We start from the raw sequence: 5,155 nt of genomic DNA, 5'->3' as shown, positions 1-5,155 counted from the left end.
GCCAAGGCTTCCCCCCGTCTGAGGGCCCCCCCTTCTCCAGCCCATCCTCACAGCAACTTGGGAAGCAGGCTCTGAGGGCGAGGTTATTGCAGGTTTATTAGGGGGTGCTTTTCTGTGCCGACGTTTGTGAAAGGGAGAGCAAGGGAGGGGTGGGCCAAGGGAGAAGCTGAGCTCCCATACAGTCCCAACAATGACACCATGTTTGACCTCACAAAGAGCATAGGATTGTCTCTCATTTGGGGCGAGCATGATGGGCCTCTGTGTCACCATATTGATCACTGGATGTACCATGGATGGGGGTGGGACCTTGGGCGAACAAGCACTCTTCACCTGGAGCCTTCTCTGAAGGGAGCTGATGGCAGAAGGCTCTCTGCAGGCCCCACCAGCTGGGGAGGTAAGTCCTTCATTACTGAAGGGGGATCTGGGTGCTGGGCCACAGTGTCCAACACAGTCCATCTCCTGCAAGGCCAGGCCCTACTTCTTCATGCATGTTCGGGGAGTAGCTCCCCGCCCCCCAGGATCCTGGTGTGCCTATCCCTGGGGGAGAGAAGAGGAAGCTTAGTGGGATTAAAACCTCCACTGCTGCATGAAGTCTGAGGCTACAGCTGGTACTCATGTCCTCTCACCATGGTGATCTTTTCAGAATTCCCCACCCCCACTCCCACCCCACCCCCCGCCCTCAACTGACGACTGTCCTGACCTCTGTGGCTTACCTGGTGGAGTAACCAGACCTTCAGCCCTGAGCGGGCTGAGACCCTGGCCAATATGACCTCAGTCTAAAGTTGCTGCACACAATTGTCCACTTACTGTCAAACTTGGGGAGTGTACCAAGAAGGACCCAAGTGGATTCACGAGGAGCCCCTACTGTGTGTGTGTGTGTGTGTGTGTGTGTGTGTGTGTGTATCTCACAACTATTTCTTTCTGATGACCAGGGTCCTTTACCTCTGCCATTGCTGGTCCCTTGGCACAAGTTGCCTAAAGTGCCCAGCCAGCATCCATAGCTTGTAGCTCATGAAACTTGCTGTGTTCATTGGCAGAAGCCAATGGAACCAGGATCTCTAGACGCTTGGAAGCTAGGGGAGTGGGAATAGAAAGCACAAATTCCCCAAGTAGGTGGCTGGTAAGCAGGACACCCTTCTGCTCCATGGCTCTCAGACCCATCTTACCTACGATCTAGTATATTTGTTTCCTATTGCTACTGTAGCAAATTAGCAGAAACTCAGTGAGTTAGAACAACCTACTTTGTTATTTTGTATATAATTCGGGATGTCAGATGTCTGAAATAGGTCTCACTGGGCAAAAATCAAGGTGTAGGCAGGTCTGCATTTCCTCTGGAAGCTCTAAGGAAGAATCCATTTCCTTGCCTTTTCCAGCTCCCAGAGTCTGACTACTTTCCTTATCTGATGGCTCCGTTCCATCTCAAAGCTAGCAATGGTCAATTGAGTCTTTCTCATACTGGATCTCTCTGACACTCTCCTGCTTCCCTTTTTCGCTTAATAATCCAGGATAATATCCTTACCTTAAGGTCAGCTTCATCACATCTGCCAAGTCCCTTTTGCCATGCAAGGGAACATATTTACAGGTTCCTAGAATTAGGACATGGACATATTTGGGGGAAAGAGTCATTATTCTACATATCACACATGAGTAGACCCATGTCAAGCTATTGTTGATTTAAAGTGCACACTTTGCTCTTGGGAAGCCTGGGGGGCTCAGTTGGTTAAGTGTCCAACATTTGATCTTGGCTCCGATCTTGATCTCGCAGTTCATGAGACTGAACCCTGTGTCAGGCTCTGTGGTGATGATGTGGAACCTGCTTGGGGTTCTCTCTCCTTTCTCTCTGCCCCTCCACCCCCCAACTCTCTCACATGCTCATACTCTTTCTCTCTCTCAAAATAAATAAATAAACATAAAAAAACATAAAGTGTACACTTTGCTCTCAAGAATGGGACCACATCTTTGCAAAATATCGCATCTGAGCTGGTACTTTAGCTGTGTTTGGAACAGCTCCTTCCATTGTTTTATCTGATTGGCAGATGCAGGGTGCTGTAGTAAGTGATCTGCCCAGTGTATCCTATGGTCGTGTGCCCATCCCCCACCCCCTGTGCTATAACCCTTTATCTAACATGTTTGTGGGGTCCTGTGCTGGTGCATCTATAAGTCCTTGGATGGGAGCCTGGCTGAGGCTTTGTGGTAGGAAAAGCAAACCTGTACCCAGAATATATGTTTATTCCTAATGAAATGAATTACTGCTCCTTCTAGAATGAAAGGGATCCAATGTGGTCAACTTGCCACCAGATGACCAGTTGGTGTCCTCAAGGAATGGTGCTGGGTTTGGGACTTAGTTTTGGGTTCTGTTGCTGGAAGACTGCACTCAGCACATCAGCTGATCAGCCTTGTGAGCAAGAGCCCCGATGTTAGACTTTCATAGCCTCCATCCCTGCCCCCACGGTTACTCCTTTCTTGTATTCTGTGCACCAGCAGCTGGTTGATGTCACTTGGCCAAGCCATTCTGTTGACTTAGTTGTTTAGTGCCCTTTCCATGATGGGTGCCCTCCAATGAATGTTCATATGTGAGAAAGCAAGCTTCACACTTTGAGCCAAGTCCCATCACCATGGCTGCCCCCCAGCCCTGTCCTTTCTTCTAATTGGTCTCCTTCTGGGCCCACGAGTACTTCTCTTTCTACCTAAGGGGATGACCAGGTGCATTGCCCAGAGCTCTACCCACTGGGGGGATCTCACTTTACCACCATCTCTCAAGACCACCCCTGAGTGGGGCTGTGGTGCAGACATCAGACATTTTTTAACTTGCTTCCACATCCCAAGCCGATACCCCTCTGAACCACAGTCTGGCTATTCCCTCTTTCATTAGCCGATCATATCCCCCAGCATGTGGCTATAGGTGTGAGAGAAGAGAGGCATTGTTGCAATAATGGTGAAAAAAAAGAGAGCCTGGGCTGTATCCTCACACATGCTGCATGTGGCTTCTCATCCTGCTCACACTTGGTCCTGGATGCACCACTTATGTCCTATGATGGATGCTGCTGGGTCCACTTGAACTTGTGGCTTGGAGGGTCTGACAGAGCTCAGTTGATGATGGGCAGTGTTCTATTCTGATGTTTAGGCCTCTCTTACTTCATTAAAAAAATTTTTTTTAACGTTTATTTATTTTTGAATGACAGAGCACGAGCAGGAGAGGAGCAGAGAGAGAGAGGGAGATACAGAATCCAAGGCAGGTTCCCCTCTCTGAGCTGTCAGCACAGAGTCCGACGTGAGGCTTGAACTCACAAATTGGGAGATCGTGACCTGAGCTGATGTCGGATGCTTAACCGACTGAGCCACCCAGGCACCCCTCCCATATTTCATATATTGATATCCTAACCCCCAAACATGGTATTGGGAGGTGGGGTCTTTAGGAGGTCCTTAAGTCATAAGGATGAAGCCCTCATTAAAGAGACCAGTGCTTTATAAAAGAGGCTCCAGAGAGATTCCTAGCCCTTTCCACCATGTGGGGACACAGTGAGGGAGTGTGAACTATAAACCAGAAAGAGGGCCCTCATCAACCTTGCTGGTGCCATGATCTTGAACTGCACTTCCCAGACTCCAGAACTGTGAGAAATATTTTTTGTTTCTTAACTACCCAGTCAATGCTCTTTTGTTATAACAGCCTGAATGGACCAAGACAGCTGATTACGGATGCATTTCCACAGTGTCTCGTGACCATTCGGGTACTCTGTCTACACCAAAGTCCATAGCGCACCAGGAAGTGATTTTCAAAAGATGTGTAAATTTCCATGTGGCATGGCCTGGTGACAGAACCGTAAGAGTCTGCATTGTAATTCTCTCCTTAGGGTTTGCCCACAACTCTCCATGGCGTCTTCCTACAATTGATACTCCAGTACCGTGGGGTCCTTGGTGTCATAGAGCCCAAGCCAGCACCTCCTGGGGCAAAGCCCTTTCCTACTCTGGACTAATGTAAAGCTGACAGGTTTTCATGTCTCCTGGTGTGTGGTTTGGGGTATTCCTGTAGGTGAACTATGTTTTCAGAACCCTAAGAGATCTATCAAGCGATGTACTTCCTTCTTCGAGGTAAGGTACAAGATGCCACTATTTGTGCTTTACCCTGATTGTCCTAGAATGCCCCAGGCCACTGCAGCTCCTAAAATTTTTACTGATATGAGAGGCCCCAGAAACGTCACTGGGCTATCCTTTCTCCCACCGGAGTGCGTGGTTCTCACTAAGGCCACAATGCGCTAGGCACTTCTTGCCCATTCTTTCCGACTGGCATGAAGCGATTGACATGGCAGACCGATGTGACATTCCTCAGGGCGTCTAGCCAGTCCAGGTCTTTTGGGCCCATACTGGGGCAAAGGGCTGGAGAGTTGTATTTCTGGGGCAAGACTGTAAATGAATACTGTTACCCATTCCAACTGAAGGGAGGCTGGTGTTGACCCTTTTCTCTGACAGGGATAGAAAATAATGCATTTTTCAGATCCATGACCAGAGACCATGTACTGAGGTCATGATAATTTGGATTAGCAAGGGTACCATGTTTGGCATGGCAACTGTGACTTTGACCACTACTTGGCTAAGTTGTCTGTCCTCCATGATCTGTCTTGTTTTTGCAGGGGCTAACCTGGTCAACTCAATGGAGCTATACTGAAGACCGTTACCCTTGGGTCCTTTAAGTTCCAAGGGGTAACTCCAATATCTGCCGCCCCTCCCCCTGCCCCTGGATGCAATGCTTTTTAAAATTTTTAACAAATATTTATTTATTTTTGAGAGAGAGAGACAGAGACAGAATATGAGCAGGGGAGGGGCAAAGAGAGAGGGAGTCACAGAATCGGAAGCAGGCTCCAAGCTCTGAGCTGTCAGCACAGAGCGTGACACAGGGCTTGAACTCATCAGCCGTGAGATCATGATCTGAGCCAAAGTCGGATGCTTAATCGACTGAGCCACCCAAGCACACCTGCGATATGGTTTTTTTATGTACTATCTTGGAAGTGGGCAGAAGGCAGTTTCAGAGACTTTGTCCTGGCCAGCGCCACCACAGGCCAGAGTCAGTGAGGGAGCTGTGACAACTAAGTTGGAGATGGCTCCATCTCTCTTTCAGTCACTGAATTCCCAGCCTGAAAACTGGCTTACATCCAGAACT

General features: G+C 48.7%; 1 long non-coding RNA gene across 2 annotated transcripts in view; it reads left to right on the top strand.

The window, feature by feature from the left end:
• Positions 1-266: 266 nt before the first annotated feature.
• Positions 267-5,155, top strand: part of LOC144223885 (uncharacterized) — a 23,230-nt gene continuing 18,341 nt past the window's right edge. For both annotated transcript variants that reach the window (XR_013332856.1, XR_013332855.1), the window contains exon 1: positions 267-394. This is a non-coding gene — a long non-coding RNA (uncharacterized LOC144223885). The remainder of the gene's footprint in view (positions 395-5,155) is intronic.

The sequence above is a fragment of the Crocuta crocuta genome, unplaced genomic scaffold (genome assembly GCF_008692635.1).
Source record: "Crocuta crocuta isolate KB4526 unplaced genomic scaffold, BGI_CrCroc_1.0 scaffold121, whole genome shotgun sequence".
NCBI lineage: Eukaryota > Metazoa > Chordata > Mammalia > Carnivora > Hyaenidae > Crocuta > Crocuta crocuta.
Note: the sequence above shows the minus strand (reverse complement) of the source record. Positions and strands in the feature narration are given on the sequence as shown.